Source organism: Mandrillus leucophaeus, unplaced genomic scaffold (assembly GCF_000951045.1).
Source record: "Mandrillus leucophaeus isolate KB7577 unplaced genomic scaffold, Mleu.le_1.0 Scaffold296, whole genome shotgun sequence".
Lineage (NCBI taxonomy): Eukaryota > Metazoa > Chordata > Mammalia > Primates > Cercopithecidae > Mandrillus > Mandrillus leucophaeus.
In genome coordinates this window covers 2,950,368-2,966,422 of record NW_012103098.1, presented here as the reverse complement: position 1 = coordinate 2,966,422, position 16,055 = coordinate 2,950,368, and the positions used below count along the sequence as shown (strand labels likewise).

The window sequence follows — 16,055 nt, the reverse complement described above, 5'->3', positions numbered from 1 at the left end:
GCGAGGCAGGTGGGGCTCTGTAGGTTGGGCTAAGGCCTATGAACTTTATTATTATAAGTGTCATGGGAAGTCATTGGATTTTGAACTAGGGAGTGATTTTTTTTCCTTAAATCACTATGACAGCTTCATGGAAACCAGATTGTGGAGGCTCCATGAAGACCAAGGGAGATGCTGTCGAGATGGGAGAGGATGGTGGCCAGGATTGGGTGCTTGCTGGGAGGTGGTGGGAAGTTGGCATTTGGGGATGTTATCTGGAAGCAAAGCCAACAGGACTTCAGGAAGGGTTGGCTGTAGGGTGTGAGAGAGGGTGGTCCAGAGCCGTTCTTCAGTTTCTGGCTTAAGCACATGAGCCAATGGCATGACCATTTTCAGAAGAGGGGGATGCTGGGAAAAGCAGACCAGGGAGAGGGAAATCAAAGGTTCTGGGTCGTCTGTGTTAGGACTGGGACTCCTGGGGCTGGATAGGGCTGGAGGTGCCAAGGAAACAGTTGTCAGATTTAAGCCTGGAGTTCCAGAGAGGGGGTTGTCCCGGAGATTGATCCACCTTTAGCATAGAGGTGCATTGTGCTTATACAAGGGACAGGGTACCCCTCCAGCCCCAGGAACCCAGAGATTCAAATGAGCCATTGATCTGGAGACCCTAGCAGGGTCAAGGCAGGGGCCAGTAGGGAGGGACCCTGCTCTTGAAGCCTCCCCCATATCTGTCTAGTGAACCAAGACCACCTCACCTCACCCCAAAGCTAGAGAAGTTGATGATGCAAACTTGGCTTTCAGGATCCAAGGCCCAACTGGGGGTGGAAGGTGCTGCCATAGGGACCCTGGAGGCCAGCTGTCTAAGTGATCCTCTGCCTATCCTAGCCTGGCCTGGTGTGAAAGAGGCTAGACTCCACCCTGACAGGACCCCATCATGGCTTAAAGTGCTCCTTCAAAGGGCCTGGGAGCCATTCACGTCCATTGCCACCAGTTAGCTGTGTGTTCTTAGGCAAGCCCTTCATCTCTCTGTGCCTTCCCATTAGAGACAGTTGGAAGAGTAACTCTCTGAGCCCATGTCGTCCCTGTCAGAGGTCTATGAATGCAAAAGCCAGCCAGGTCATGCCTGTTACACCCCCAACTGAGCAAAGTGTGACTTCAGCCCCAGCTCAGACTGTGCAGTGGGAATGATGGGAGGCTGGAGCTGGTAGGCTGCTGTTCTTACAGCGTGGCCTGTGGCCCCTGCCTCACCCCTCCTCAGCTTTTTAGGGCCCACTCCAGGCAGACAGGCATCACCTCCTGAGTGTCTCTTCTTCAGGGAGAGGAGGTGGTTGCCACTGCCACTGCCAAAGCCATCCTCCGGGTCCTGTGCTCCTCCATGCCAAGCACATTAGGGGATAATTAAGTAAAAATAGGCATTCCGACCAGTGTAGCTCATTAAGGCCTAATTAAGTTAATTAGTTCCAGGTGTGGATGGTGAGGCTCAAGTGAGGCGGCGACTGTTGTTTGCTGTAATTGCATTTTCGCAGCAGCAGTGATGGTGACAGTAATGGTGTGGCAGAGACAGCGGCTTTCTCCGAGGCCTGGAAGCCTGCCAGGAAGTTCAGGAGGCTGTCGCTGAGCTGGGAGGGGTACAAGGAAGCCAGGGGCCACCCACAGAGAGTGGTGACTGGAGGTTCAAGGTCTCCCAGGCCCAGGGATGCCCTGCTCAGTCTCTGCATGGGGGAAGTTGTATGTGTGTGTGTGTGTGTGTGTGTGTGTGTGTGTGTATACAAAGCCACAAAGAGGCAGGCATGTTCCCCTCTGGTTGAGTAGGGGAGGTGCACTGTGACTGGTCTTTTGGCCTGGGCTCAATTCCCTCACACCCCATCACAGTCCCCAGGAAAGACTTTAAGGTGACTTTGCTGAAAGGGAATCTGTGGGCCAGAGGGAGTCGGCAAGACCTCTAGGAATCTGCCTCACTCACTCCATTTGGCTTGAATCCCCCATTCCTGTCCCTTCTGGCAGGTGCATGGATCTGTCCCATCTTTTTGATTCAGGGCAGGAGTTGGGGCTACACAAGTCCGGGCCTCCACAGAGGACCTGTTGGCCCAGTTAGTCTCCTGCCCCAAACGTCTCCCTCAATCCACTTTTTATCATGGCTTCTAGACTCAGCTGTCCTTGGGGACCTGCCTGTGTGGGACAGCTCTCTCAGCCTCAGTCACACTCTCATTCATGCATTCATGCTTGCATGCATTCAGCTGTTGCTCACTGAACATTTCCTCTGTGCCAGGCAGCAGGACCAGGGGATGGGAATATAGGCTGGGTAAGACAGGCTGGACTCTGCCCCATGGCACCTTTGGTCTCTCCAAGGAGGCAGACATGTTAATGACTCTGGCCACACAATTTTGCCATGGTTGTGGGCACCTAGGGGTGTTTAACCCAGGCCTTGGAGGTAAGATGTCCAAGCTGCAGTGAATGAGATGCAGGTGACAGGGGGACAGGGTGTGTGTCAGGAACTGAAAGGGCTTCCCTCTGGCTGGAGGACAGCATGAGGGCACTGAGTGGGGAGAGTGGGGCCAGATCAGGGAGGACTGTGGGCTGTGGAGGCGTCTACATAGGGCTGCTGGGTAGAATATGAACTGGCGCTGGTGACTGGGAGACCAGGGAGGAGGTGGCCAGGGCTGCATCTGTGGATCCAGAAAGGAGTGGATAGATTTGAGGGATATTTAGGAGAAGAATCAGTGGGGCTTGCTGCTCTGGTTGAGTGTAAGGGATGGTTTAGGAGGAGGCTGTCAGCCTTGCAGAGAGGGGCCTTGGGAGTGGGGTTGGGCTCTGAGACATCCCCACAGGCTGGAACTAGGATGAGACAAGGGAAGTGCCTGGGGTGAAAAATTGGGGGAATTTGCAACCAGCCTTGTGTTCCTGCTTGTGCCCCTCTCAGGTGTCCTGAAATTTCTCCCTAAGACAGACACATTTTGGAAAGTGGAAGCCACTCCTGGAGATGGGACAGTGGGGGCATAGTTTTCAGCAGGGTGTGCCCCCTGGGTCCTTCAACCCCTACCTGGGAGGTGCTGTCTTCTCTATACCTTCCAGCACTGGGCTGGGGCCAGGATTGACACTTTAAGGCCTCATTTGCTCTGGATAGGTACTCTCTTTCCATTCAGGTGTCCAAATGACAGGAAAGGTGCCTATTCAGCTTCCCCTGGCATGCCTCCCATGACAGGGAGCTCCTGCCATCTGGGCAGCCCAGTCCTTTGGTTGGGACCATTATAAAAATGTTGTATCCTGAGCCCAAATCTGTCTTGCACTGTCTTCTTCCAACAGTTGACTCAGCCCTGCCTCCTACCCTCCCCTCTACCCAGGCAAGTCTGCCAATTTCCTTTCCCTGGCCAGCTTCACCTCTCAGAGTCTCAGTGTCCCCACCTGCAAAAAGGGAAACAGTAACAGCCACCCCCTTCTAGGATTGGTGTGAGGATTAAATGACATAATGTGTATAAACCTCATGGCATATGCTCACTTTTCTATTTTATTTTTCAGAGACAGGGTCTAACTGTGTCACCCAGGCTGGAGTGCAGTGGCGTGATCATGGTTCCCTGCAGCCTTGACCTTCTGGGCTCAAGCGATCCTCCCACCTTAGCCTCCCGAATAGCTGGGACTACAGGTGCACACATGCCACCATGCCCGGCTAATTTTTAAAATTTTTTTGTAGAGATGGGGGTCTTGCCATGTTGCCTAGGCTGGCCTCAAACTCCTGGGCTCAAACAGTCCTCCTACCTTGCCTCAAACTCCTGGGCTCAACAGTCCTCCTACCTTGGCTTCCCAGAGTGCTGGGATTACAGGTGTGAGCCACCACACCTGGCCACATGCTAATTTCTTAGTAACTGGTTCCTAGCCCATAATAAGGATGAATAGCTGTAGAGGTGGACACTGTGCTCCTTCTGGCTTGGGCTGCCCAGTGGTACAGCCTTGTACCACTGGTACAACAGTGGTACCCATCTGTTGGCCCCAAGTAGCTGATCCTGCTACCACCCTACTCACATCCAGCGTAGATGCAGAGCTAACTGCAGAGAAGAATGTCCATGGGGAAGAAGTGACATTTTCTTGGGATGGCAGAGCCACGATGACATGCAGGGTCTGCGCTGCTAGTTATTGAATCAGTTCTCTGCTCAGCCCCAGCCCCTCCCCTCTGGTCCCCCTGCTCCTCAAGTGTCTCATTGAGGGGCACCAGTGGACCTGTCATGCCTGTGAAGCGGCCGTGGTGGTGGGAGTCCCTCCTGAGCCTGAGGGCCCCGCTGAGCCCCAGATCCCTTGGAGGGTCGCAGACCCTTTAGAAACACATCATTGTCTGGGGTGCCCATACTTTTCCCACAAGGCTACAGGGTGTTGAGCCTGAGGCGAGGGGCTTGCAGGAAATCCTGGCTTCCCTCAAAGATCAGAAAAGCCGCCCGAGAAAGGACAAAGCCATCTTGTTGCCTCTTCCAGTGCGGTCCCATCCCGGAGCCTCTGTCTGCAGCAGCGAAACTGGCTGCCGCAGCACTCTCTGCTTCTTCTTCTGTTTCCCTGTTGAAAACCAGTGCTTGTCTCAAGGGGGAATTCTTTAGATTTAAAGGACAGCAGTGATCATCCTCCCTGAGCCCTGGTCACCAGGGACCACCAGGTTCCTTTCAGAGGACAGAGGGCACCACAGGGGAAGGCAATCACAGGGGCAAAGGAATGCCCAGAGCATGGGCAGGGCAGCCATTTGGGCAATGCAGTGTCATGTGGGTGGGCAGGGGCGATGGGTGGGAGCAGGGTGTGTGGTGTTTGTGGGATTGACAATGAGCTGGCGTTGTGCAGAGCAGGCCTTACCTCCTTCTCACCCCAGCTGAGGGAGGGTTGACTGTTTCTACACACCCCCTTGTTTTTCACACCCTGGACTTGGCCCCAAGGGACTTTCCCAAAGGCACACAGCTGGTGGGGCCTGGGGGAGGATGATGGAGGTGTGGGCCCCCTCACACCCCTGTTGCGTCCTGCTGGCAAGGCTCCTCCCTATGGGGGCACTAGAGGAGAAAAACTGTGAGGTTCAGTTTGTTTGGTTTGGGGGCCTAATACTTGAGGCACTGGTCCTGCAGGAGGTCTGGCTCTGCCACTGGCTCACCGTGGGTGTGACCGGGACCGGGATCCAGCTTTGCTCTATGCCTCAGTCTCCTCAGTTGCACAAAGTAGTTAAGCTCTGGGTTGGCTCATGCCTTTTTGCTTCCCAGAACCACAGCGCACCTGGGCAGAGGGGTCATCCGCAGTTGCAGTCACAGAGGGGAAAATGAGGCCCAGAGATGGGACAGTTCACTCTGGGGCCAGCAGACTCAGTTCTGAGCATGTGGCCAGCAGCCAGGAGAGGAGGCTGCAGGGGGAAATGTCAGCAAAGCCCAGCCTTTTTGCATCTCCAGTTTTCTTTAACCTGCCATCCAGCCTTCCTTTGCCTGAGTTCACAACTCAACCCCAGCTGAGTATATCCTGATGCAAGGCCCCCTTCCCTCCACCCACCAATTATAGCTGGTCACAAAAGCTGGACCGTGACCAGACAAAGGGACAGGGATGAAAGTGTTGGTTGTCATGGCAACCTGGTGGGGTGGCTGGGACCCAGGGGAGGGGCCTGGCTGTGTGCCTGAGCCCAGGCATCAGGACGACCTCTGAGCATGAGCCAGGGCAGCCTGGCGGCCCACAGGGACCCCCCTCCTGCTCTGGGCCCACCAAAGCTGGGCATACAATGGCAACCTCAGCCCCTCCATGGGCAGCACCTGCTCCCTGGACCTCCCCCAGTGGCCCCATTATCCTGCACCTGCTGACCACCGCCCCCCCGACCTGCTTCCCAGCCCAAGTTCCCTCCCCAGGGCAGGCCCTGCCCATCCTGAGGCCCACCTGCCTTCTCTAAGAGCCAGCCAGGAGGGCTGGGGAACCAGGAGGGGTAGCAGGGAAGGCCCCGGGCAGGGACCAAGGGTCCAGCTGCCAAGCCAGCTCTGCCTGGCCAGCAGTGTGTGTGCCTGCAACAAGGCTCTGCTCCAGGACCTCAGTCTGCTCACCTGAAAACTGGGAGCAGCCAATACTGCCTTCAGGGCCTGCAAGGACCAGTTTTTCTCTGCTTGGAGGGAAGGCTGAGGCCAGGTTGGGAAGAGAACAGAGAGGGGGTATCTTGGGTCATACTCTCAGGGCCCCCTCTGTTGGTCCAGGTGGAGACCTGAGCCCCTTCTGTACACTTCAGAGTCACTGCTTAGGGTTGGAGATGACATTTTCCAGAGGCCTCCAAGGGTACAGAGGAAGTGGGCAGGAGACCCAGTATTGCCAGGCTCTTTTTTCTTTTCTTTTTTTTTTTTTTGAGATGGAGTCTCTGTCACCCAAGCTGGAGCACAGTGGCATGATCTCAGCTCACTGGAACCCTGTGCCTCCTGGGTTCAGGCAGTTCTCCTGCCTCAGCCTCCCATGTAGCTGGGACTACAGGCATGCACCACCGTGTCTGGCTAATTTTCATATTTGTTTTGTTTTGTTTTGTTTTTTGAGATGGAGTCTTGCTCTGTCGCCCAGGCTGGAGTGCCCTGGTGTGATCTTGGCTCACTGCAAGCTCCGCCTCCCAGGTTCATGCCATTCTCCTGCCTCAGCCTCCCGAATAGCTGGGACTACAGGTGTCCACCACCATGCCTGGCTAATTTTTTATATTTTTAGTCAAGACAGGGTTTCACTGTGTTAAACAGGATGGTCTCGATCTCCTGACCTCGTGATCCGCCGCCTCGGCCTCCCAAAGTGCTGGGATTACAGGCATGAGCCACCACACCCAGCCAGTGCCAGGCTCTTGAGTGGCTTATCAGGAGTACAGGGGAAAGAGAAAGACAGTGGGGTGGGGACTCTCCAGGAGGAGAATGCTCCACAGGGGGCAGCTGGAGGATGACTGGGGGCCCAGGTGGTGGACAGTCCAGTTCTTCCATAAATAGGGGAACTGAGACTCTCGCAACTATCAGTGTCTGGTGCATAAGGTAGGCCTGCTGCCGGCTTCCTGATGGCCCACCTCAGGATGGTGGAGTGGAGGAGGGACAAGGAGTGAGAGGAGTACGAGGCCAGGCAGATGCCCCTTATCCTCCTGTAAAGGGAAGTGGAATTCCCAGGGCAACGGGTCTTTGTCTCATGGTCTTTTCCTTGCGGCTCCCTATATCCTGCAGGACAGCCACAGGTTCCCATCCCACTCTGCCAAGACTTTGGGTGAGGCCCCTCCCTTCTTGCCACCTCAGTTTGCAGACCCAGAGTGTGGGAGCGGATTGCCAAGGACGTTGTCAGCTCTAATGGCCACCCTAGCTGTTTGAATGTCCCCAGGCCATTTGCAAGGGGTGGTGGGGAGGAGGATTGTCGCACCTCTTTGGGAGTGAAGGATTCCATCTCTTTGGAACAAACCCTTCCTTACTGACCTGCTGGGAGTTTTTTACACACTCCCTCCTGGAGGTCTGGCAAGGGCAGTGCTTTTGCCGGGAATGGAAGTATTCGGGGCAGGAAAAGTCTTGGTGTCCCTCACACCACTCTGTGCTGATGACCCCACCATGACGCTGGGCAAGGTTTCTGTTCCTCATTGTGCAGAAGAAAAACTGAGGCCTAACAAAGGAAAGGACTTTCCCGGTGAGTAATCTGAAGAATCCAAGCCTCCTGCCCCATCCAGAGCCCTTCCTAGGGGTGGATGAAAGGTCAGGCTGGCGTCTGGTCCCCAAAGTGGCCAGCTTTGGGGGACGGGTGGATGGGTGGGCCCAGCTAAGCCTTAGCAAACCCAGGTTCCCTGGAAAGTGGGAGTGGAGGCACTTGGTGGGTCACAGGGCCAGGTTGATGAAGTCACCCACTCTGCCAAGATATTACTCAGCTGATGCTCACCAAACTCCTTGGGACCGAGGGAAAATTAGAGGTGCTCAGAGTCTAATTATAATAAGCAGTTTACTGTGCAGCTCCTGGAGCCCTCCCGGGAAATGTCCTGTGGAAGATGTCTTTGTCTCAGAGCCTGCCATCTGGTGCTTTGGCCCAGGAAGGTGGGGACCAGCAGGCATCCCCCCTGGGCTGCTGCTCCTGGAGCACAGAGCCTCAGCATCCTGCACCCTCAGATGGAGGTCAGAGAAAAATAGGCTGGGGGAGAGGAGGTGAGGGTGGGATAATGTGGGGTCATGTGCAGCTGGGCTGGTGTCAGCAGCCACTATCTTTGGGGTGGTGGCCCTGATATGGGTTGCTGTATCTTCCAGTCATTTCTATGGATCTTTCCTGGACTGACGCATGGGCAGGGCTGCTGAGAAAAGCCGTGCCTCTGCCCCAGCCATCAAGTCCACCCTCCAGTTGGGAGAAACAGCAATGACCATCACATGGTACAGAGTGAGTGGTTCTCTGAGCTGGGCTTTCTGAGAGTGGACCCTTTCAGCTGTGGCCTGTCCATCTATCCAGCAGCCACATCCCCTGTGATGTCACCAACCCACAGCTCAAGCCCACCGTCCGGTGAGGGACTCAGCAGTGACCATCTACCAAGTGGTACTGACCATGGTCCTCTGGGGCCCTGAGGAGCATGTGTGTTCTGTTGGCCAAGGCACTCAGGGAGGGCATCCTGAGAAGTAACCCAAGATGGGATGGAAGATCATAGAAAAACAAAGAAGGAGGAGGCTCTGGCAGGGAGGTTGCACAGGAGTAAAGGTAGGCACGGGATTAGGTGGGGGCTGTGATGGATGAAGACTGTCTGTTCATGGACCAGTGGTCTCCAGTCCTCCAGCCCCCGAGAAACTCTATTCTACTCCTTCTTCCTTGAGCTCTGGGCTTTCAAGGTCTTGTCTGTCAAGGTGATCATGTGGATCAAAGGAGAATTAATTTGTCTCCATTTTTATTCATCAAATAAATGATTATGCTGATCAGAACTGCTGAGGGCAGCTAAGCAATGGCAGGGAGGCTTATGTCAGGGAGGCCTGGGGAGGTGGTGAATCCTAGACCTCACCGAGTCCCTTCTCTGACACCCCCCCATGCCTGCAACTCACTTTCTCTTGGCATAGCTCAGAGCCCCTGGCCTAGAAAGTCAGAGGAAGATCCTGGGGGCCCAAGAGGCAGGCTGGGGGCAGGTGGGGAGCGGGTAGCTCAGCCATGCAGTCTGGATGCCTGTCACCTTCCGTTCTGGCTGGCCAGCCACATGAAGGGCCCATTCTGCTGCCCATTCACAAGGGGCTTTCATCTCTGCAGTCAGTGAAGCATTGCTCCCGTCTCAGCCAGCAAGGAGACACAGGGGAGGGGGCGTGCAGACCTGCCATGCTCTCAGACCCCATGCTGGAAAGGCATGGCTCTGGGCCAGGGCCTCCTAAGCAGCCCATCTGCCCCAATCCCCCAGCTTCCAGGCCACCAGAGTCCTCAGCAAGGGGGCTCTGAGCAAGAGATGGGCAGTGACTCCCCAACTCTTGTAGAAACCCAGTCCGCCTTTTTCAACAAGAGTAAGGCTGACCTGTCTTCCAGCTTATTCAGGTTAAAAGATGGCCCTCCCATCACAAGAGGGGCAGAAGTCCAGTGGGTCATGGCTCAGCCCCTTGCTCCTTTCCCAGGGAGCAAGGTAAGTATGGTAGCCTTCAGGACAGGGCAGGAAGGCCAAAGCCTGAACCCTTGCCCAGCCATGGGAGAAGACAGAGCATTAGAGGGTAGCCCCTGAGACCCAGAAGAACAGGGACTGACTCATGGTCTCCTGCCAGGGAGGACGGAGGCCACAGCATGCCCTTGAAGAGGGGTGAAGTGGAGCTGGCAGGGCTGCTGGCAAAACCAGCTCCCTTTGGCCCCCACCCCTCAAGTCCATTCTCCAGTTGGGAGAAACAGCAGTGACCATCACATGGTAGGCAGTGAGTGGTTCTGTGAGCTGGGCCTCCTGAGAGAGGACCCTTTCAGCTGTGGCCTGTCCATCTGTCCAGCAGCCACAGCCCCTGTGGTGTCACCAGCCCACTGTGTTGCCTGGCAACTTTCCAGGATTAGCTTTCTGCCCCTCTCATTCCTGACGTCCCACCATAGGCTGATGTTGCCGTGGCAACCCGGATGGATGCTGCAGCTTTTTGGACAGCTGTACCCAGTGTGGGAAGTACCAGGCAAAAGCAGGGAAGCAGGTGCCTCTCTACAGGCCAAGGGGGGGTACCCAGCATATACCCAGACCCACTGAGCAGCCAGACTGCCCTAAACAGGATGATGGGGTCCCTGTCCCTTCTAAGAGCTGTGGACACCTTGCCTCCAGTTCCCGTCATGCTCCTTCCTTCCTTCTGCAGTGATCACCGAGTACCTACTGTGTGAATGCCAACAAGAAAAATAAAACCACGGTTTGGATTCAGGAAAGGTTGCACCAGCATCAGGTCTTGAAGGATAAGTAGGAGTCCGCCAGACGTGGGAGTGAATGGAGACAGGTTCTAGACAGAGGAAGCAGAAGCCTGTGCAAGGGCTGAACTGCTGTCTCCAGGCAGAGCTTACACCCTGCCTCTGGGTTCCTCATGGCCTGGCCTCTCCATCTTTCCCACTCAATATAATTTATGGTGGGGATAGGGTCCAGTTCAGTTCCAGACACTTAGTGCCCAGCAACAAGCCTGGCATCAAGCCAGCATGACTAAAATGCCAAGTAAAATTCAACATCAGGGCCTATGACCTCCCCCAACATTAAATGTCTCACCAAGTCTGTTTCCCCATCTATGAAATGGGGCCAGTTTTGAGAAGGCTCTGGGCAGGGGTTCTCAGGTCAGATGAGGTGACCTTTTTCTTTTGGTTCATTTGGTTTGTGAACCACTTCTTTCCCTTACAGAAAAAATCGGAAGCCTGGTACAGTGGACATCTGTGACCATCAGATTCTCTAATTGTTACATTGCACCACTTTTACTTTATCTCCTCTTTCTCTTTTTATCTAGCTATGCTTACCTATATATAATTTTTGCTGAACCATTTGAAAGGAAATTGTAGCGGACATTCTGATGTGTTTCTTGAAACACTTCAGGCCACATCAACTAAGGATAGTCTGATACAACCACAGTAGCATTATCACATCTAAGAAAATTAGCAATAACTCAATATTCAGAATAGGGCAGGAGGGTGAAAACCTGAACCCATGCCAGGTCCTGAGAGCAGATGAGGGGCATCAGAGGGTGGGCACCTGAGCCGAGCGGGGGTCAGGCGCAACTTCTGCCCAGTGGAGGCGGCGGCCAGAGTGGAGTCACCGTGCAATGGGGAGGGTGTGGCTGTGTGAGCCAAGCCCCAGGAGAATCAGAACCCACCTTTTCCTCAGTGCCCTGACCAGCTGTCCCGCAGCTGTGGCTTAAATGCCAACTTCCAATTCGTAAATTTCTCCAATTATTCCTCCCCAAATTATTTACATATGTATATGTATTTAAGTCAGGAATTAATCAAAGTTCTCACACTGCATTTAGCTGTTTCGCTGCTTACTCTAAAAGGGCACAGGAGGGAAGATGGGTGGGTAATGGAACTTAGAAGAGTGACACTCCCAGGCCGGCCCTAATCCTGCCGGTCGGGGCCTGTGCTGGAACACCCCAGTCGTAGCGTCCTGGGCGGAAGTAACCGAGACCTGGAGTTGGTGGGTAGGTATGAGTTCAGGCGGGGGAGGTTCGCGGACGGAAGCTCCCGCCTTGCGGTGCCGGTTGGCCCCGCCCCTTAGCAACGGCTTAGCGTCCCTCCCTAGAGACGAGGATGACGCATCCCCGCACTGCTCGGTGGAGCCGGTAGGTAGGTGAGGCGGAGGGGTTGCGAGGCCAGCGCGGGCAGCGAGGCCTCGAAAAGGCGCGGAGGGCTAGTGGATGGGGTGGGGGGTGGGGTCTTGCAGGTGTCTGGTTGCTGAGCCTTGGCCAGGGGGAAAGAAGGGAGGTGCACTTTATTTTATTTATTAATTTTGAGACGGAGTCTCGCTCTGTCGCCCAAGTTGGAGTGCAATGGCGCGATCTCAGCTCACTGTAACCTCCGCCCCCCGGGTTCAAGCGATTCTCCCGCCTCAGCCTCCCGAGTAGCTGGGATTACAGGCACTCGCCATCATGCCGGCTAATTTTTGTATTTTTGTAGAGACGGGGTTTCACCCTGTTGGCCAATCTGGTCTTAAACTCCTGACCTCAGGTGGTCCGCTCGCCTTGGCCTCCCAAATGTTTGGATTACAGGCGTGAGCCACTGCGCCCGGCCTAGAAGTGCACTTTAAACAGCCTTGCAGTTAAGTCCTGTACTTACCAGACCAGTTTTTGGGCCCCATCCCCATGCTGAGCATGTGGAAGTCCCATCAGCTACCCAGTCCCTCTCCAGATCCCTACCGGGGTTGTTACAGAGGTCAATTTCATTCTTTTCTCCACTTCGCCCATCCATTAGTTCATTTGTTCACACAATCATTCAGCAAGTACTTTCTAGGCACTAGCTGTGTGCCAAGCCCATGCCAGTCTCATGCTAGGTGCTAGGTGCCAAGTTTCCAGAGATCAACGTTACTTGAAAATGCTTGTGCAGCTGACAGGAAAGACAGATGTGCGCATATAATACAGGGAGACATACACTGGAGGGGAAAGACACAGTTGTTGGTGGGGGGGCGGTTTGCATCAGGTGAATGCTTCAAAATGGTGGAGAGAACCCCAAGCCTGGAGGAGCAAGAATCATTCATGGTGTTGCTTGCCTGGTAGCCCCAAGGGCAGATACTTCCAAAATCCCTTAAAGTCACAGATCCATTTGTCTGCTTATGCAGAACCCCGGGGTGTCAAATGGATAAAGGTGCAGGGTCCTTACTGAATCAGGGGTGGGTGGCATAGAAGCCCTCCTGCTTAGGTGGCTCCCCACAGGCACCCACTTTGCAGAATCTCAGCACCCAGTTGGAGAACACTGTTGTGGTGCTAGAACATGGACCTTTGAGTCAGCCAGAGGTGAAGACCTCAGTTTCCATTCTGGTTCTGCCAGTGTTTGGTTGTGTGACCTTTGCAAGTTTCTTTACTTTCCTGGGCCCTAGTTTCCTCAGTTGTAAACTGGCAATAATAGTGGTACCTGCTGTGAGGTTGGAATACCCCTATTCATCTGTGTCTATTCAGCCAAGTGCTTGGCTACTGGTTGAATCAAGTGGGGTTGAATGTCAGTGAATCCAACAAGAAGCTTCCTCTGGCTCAGGCCAATAGGGCTCCCAGGTGATCTGAGTGGGGAGAAAGAAGAACTTGGGTTCAAATTTCAACTGTGGCTCTTGCTGGCTGTGTGACCTTGAGCAGGTCACTTCTCTGAGCTTTGTTTTCCTGCCTCTGAGAAATGAGGATACTCTCAGTTCCCACCTTAGAAGTTTAAATGAGATGATGCATAAAATAAGTCTAAGTCCCCAATAACAGTCACCATTCCCAACACTGTGCCCACCAGGGCCACGCCTGCCATCTCACTGGCCAGTTACCTTCAACACACAGGGGGAGCTGCCCAGAATGACCAGAGGCAGAGGCCTTGCTGGGAGCCATGTCCTTCTCCCCCCTGCCAGTCACACTCATTCCCAGGTAGAGACTGCTGTCACCTATGAGGCCACGGCAGGAGGCAGACTAGGTCTTTCTTTCTGTCTGTCCTAGCTCCTGAGTATACTGGTAATGCACAGGTGCACAGAGTTGGGGCAGGGCTGGAAGGGAGCCACTGTGAAGGGCTGAGGGATGGAGGGGAAACAGGTTCTGAGTTTGCAGCTCACTCCCACACCTTCTTTGGGACACACCTCGGTGCATCCCCCCACTGCCAGCTTGCATGGAGGGAAACAGTTTGCCGGGGCAGCAAGTTCACCCATTATGGATTCATTTTGCCCCCAGCAACCCTGCAGTTTCTTGGACATTTGCACATCTGTTATCTCCAAAGATCCTTATAACTCCTTATAATGCACCAGTAAAGCAAACCAAGCATGTTCAGGCCTCTCTGAGAGCTGAGGAAGTCATGGAATGGAATGTTCTCCTGTGGATCTGGGACCCTGGCCTCTCTAAGCCCTGCTCTGTCGGGTGATTTTGTTTAAAGATGAAACAAACATCTATGGGTTTGCAGCATGATGAGGCTGAGCCCCAAGGGGTCCTCTGTTCTTTAGGGTGCTCCAGGAAGGGCTGGTGACTGTTAGACAGGTGGGCCAGACTTGGCATTGTCTTCAGCACCTGCCCTGGGAGGCAGCTGGCCGCCAGAGACTGGATTCAGGGAGCGGAGTTCCGCTGGGGGAGGCCTGGCAGGCCAGACTGGCTGGAGGCAGGTCGGCCTTTGGGCTGAGTGTCTGGGGCTTCCTGCCAGAGCCCCATCTGCCCTTCTTCAGCCCTCAGGTGCCCTGACAACTCACCACCCCCTTCTTAGAAATGGACTCAGCTGCTGAATGCTGCTTCAGCACTGCTGGGTAGTTTTGCTCTAGACAGCTCTGGCCACCCACCCCACTCCTCAGGTCAGTGCAGGCAAGGGCCCCCTGCCACGATCCATCAGGAGGCCTGCACTAGTACAAAACACCCAGCAAAAAGAGTGCCCTGTTCTTCAAGCTCTCGGCTCTTTGTCTCAGTGTGCAGAAGGGATGGGAAAATGGGATGGGGCCAGGGAAGGGCGGCTTGCTTGGGCTAAGCCTCTATTTCCTTTTGTTAAGATGCTTTCCTTTTATTTCTTTTCTTTTCTTTTCTTTTCTTTTTTGAGACAGAAGCTCGCTCTGTCGCCTAGGCTGGAATGCAGTGGCATGATCTTGTCTCACTGCAACCTCTGTCTCCAGGGTTCAAATGATTCTCCTGCCTCAGCCTCTGGAGTAGCTAGGATTACAAGTGTGCACCACCACACCCAGCTAATTTTTGTGTTTTTAGTAGAAATGGGGTTTTGCCATGTTGGCCAGGCTGGTCTCGAACTCCTGACGTCAAGTGATCTGCCCACGTCAGCCTCCCGAAGTGCTGGGATTACAGGCATGAGCCACCAAGCCTGGCCATTTTTTTGTTTTGTTTTGTTTTGTTTTTGAGATGGAGTTTTGCTCTTGTCACCCAGGTTGGGGTGCAATGGCGCGATCTCAGCTTACTGCAACCTCTGCCTCCCGGGTTCAAGTGATTCTCCTGCCTCAGCCTCCCAAGTAGCTGGGATTAGAGGCATGTGCCACCACACCTGGATAATTTTGTATTTTTAGTAGAGATGGGGTTTCACCATATTGGCCAGGCTGGTCTCAAACTCCTGACCTCAGGTGATCCACCCACCTTGGCCTCCCAAAGTGCTGGGATTATGGGAGTGAGCCACCGCCCCGGCCTCTTTTTTTCTAATTGCAATTTTTATTGAGATAATTGTAGACCCTCTATGTTTTTTTTTTTTTTTTTTTGTGGTGAGGCCTGCTCTGTTGCCCAGGCTGGAGTGCAGTGGCCGGATCTCAGCTCACTGCAAGCTCCGCCTCCCGGGTTTACGCCATTCTCCTGCCTCAGCCTCCGGAGTAGCTGGGACTACAGGCACCTGCCACCTCGCCTGGCTAGTTTTTTGTATTTCTTAGTAGAGACGGGGTTTCACAGTGTTAGCCAGGATGGTCTCGATCTCCTGACCTCGTGATCCGCCCGTCTCGGCCTCCCAAAGTGCTGGGATTACAGGCTTGAGCCACCGCGCCCGGCCCTCTTTTTATTTTTTGCACTAGCATTATATACAAACCTCTTCTTCACCATATCCTTGTCCAATTTCTTGTCATGTACTCCTGACCAAGGATTCTCCATGGTGATGAGTTTTGAGGTAGCCAAAAGCAACAGTGGCTTTTCAAGGGCTTGCTCCTCCCACAATAAAAACTCTACAAACCGTTGTCCTCCAGGTGGTGGATGTGCACGCACCCCGGTGGCATCTGCTACTCCCTTGCATAAGACAGGAGGCTATACATTTCCTGAGCTGATCTGACCCTGAGAGCCAGGGTAGGTGAATGCTATTTTGTGGCTGGTAGAGGGATCTGTGGGCCTATGGAGGGTCAGGATTGGGGTCCTGCTGGGGAGGCCATTTATTCCTCTGGCTCCTGGGGTATGGGAGGAAGTAGAGTGGGCAAACACAGGGGACGCAGGGCATGGTCCAGCGCTCACAGGTGCTAGGGAGGCTCATGCACCACACTGGGAAAAGGCAGGGAAGTCTAGCAGGGCTAGGCTGAGGGTGCTAGGGCTGCTTCT

At 54.2% G+C, this 16,055-nt stretch overlaps 1 protein-coding gene across 1 annotated transcript in view; it reads left to right on the top strand.

The window, feature by feature from the left end:
* The first annotated feature begins 11,641 nt into the window (after positions 1–11,641).
* Positions 11,642–16,055, top strand: part of DNAH1 (dynein, axonemal, heavy chain 1) — an 86,566-nt gene continuing 82,152 nt past the window's right edge. The window contains exons 1-2 of the mRNA XM_011986225.1: positions 11,642–11,672; positions 15,713–15,809. The gene's annotated coding sequence lies outside the window, so the exon portion shown is untranslated. The remainder of the gene's footprint in view (positions 11,673–15,712; positions 15,810–16,055) is intronic.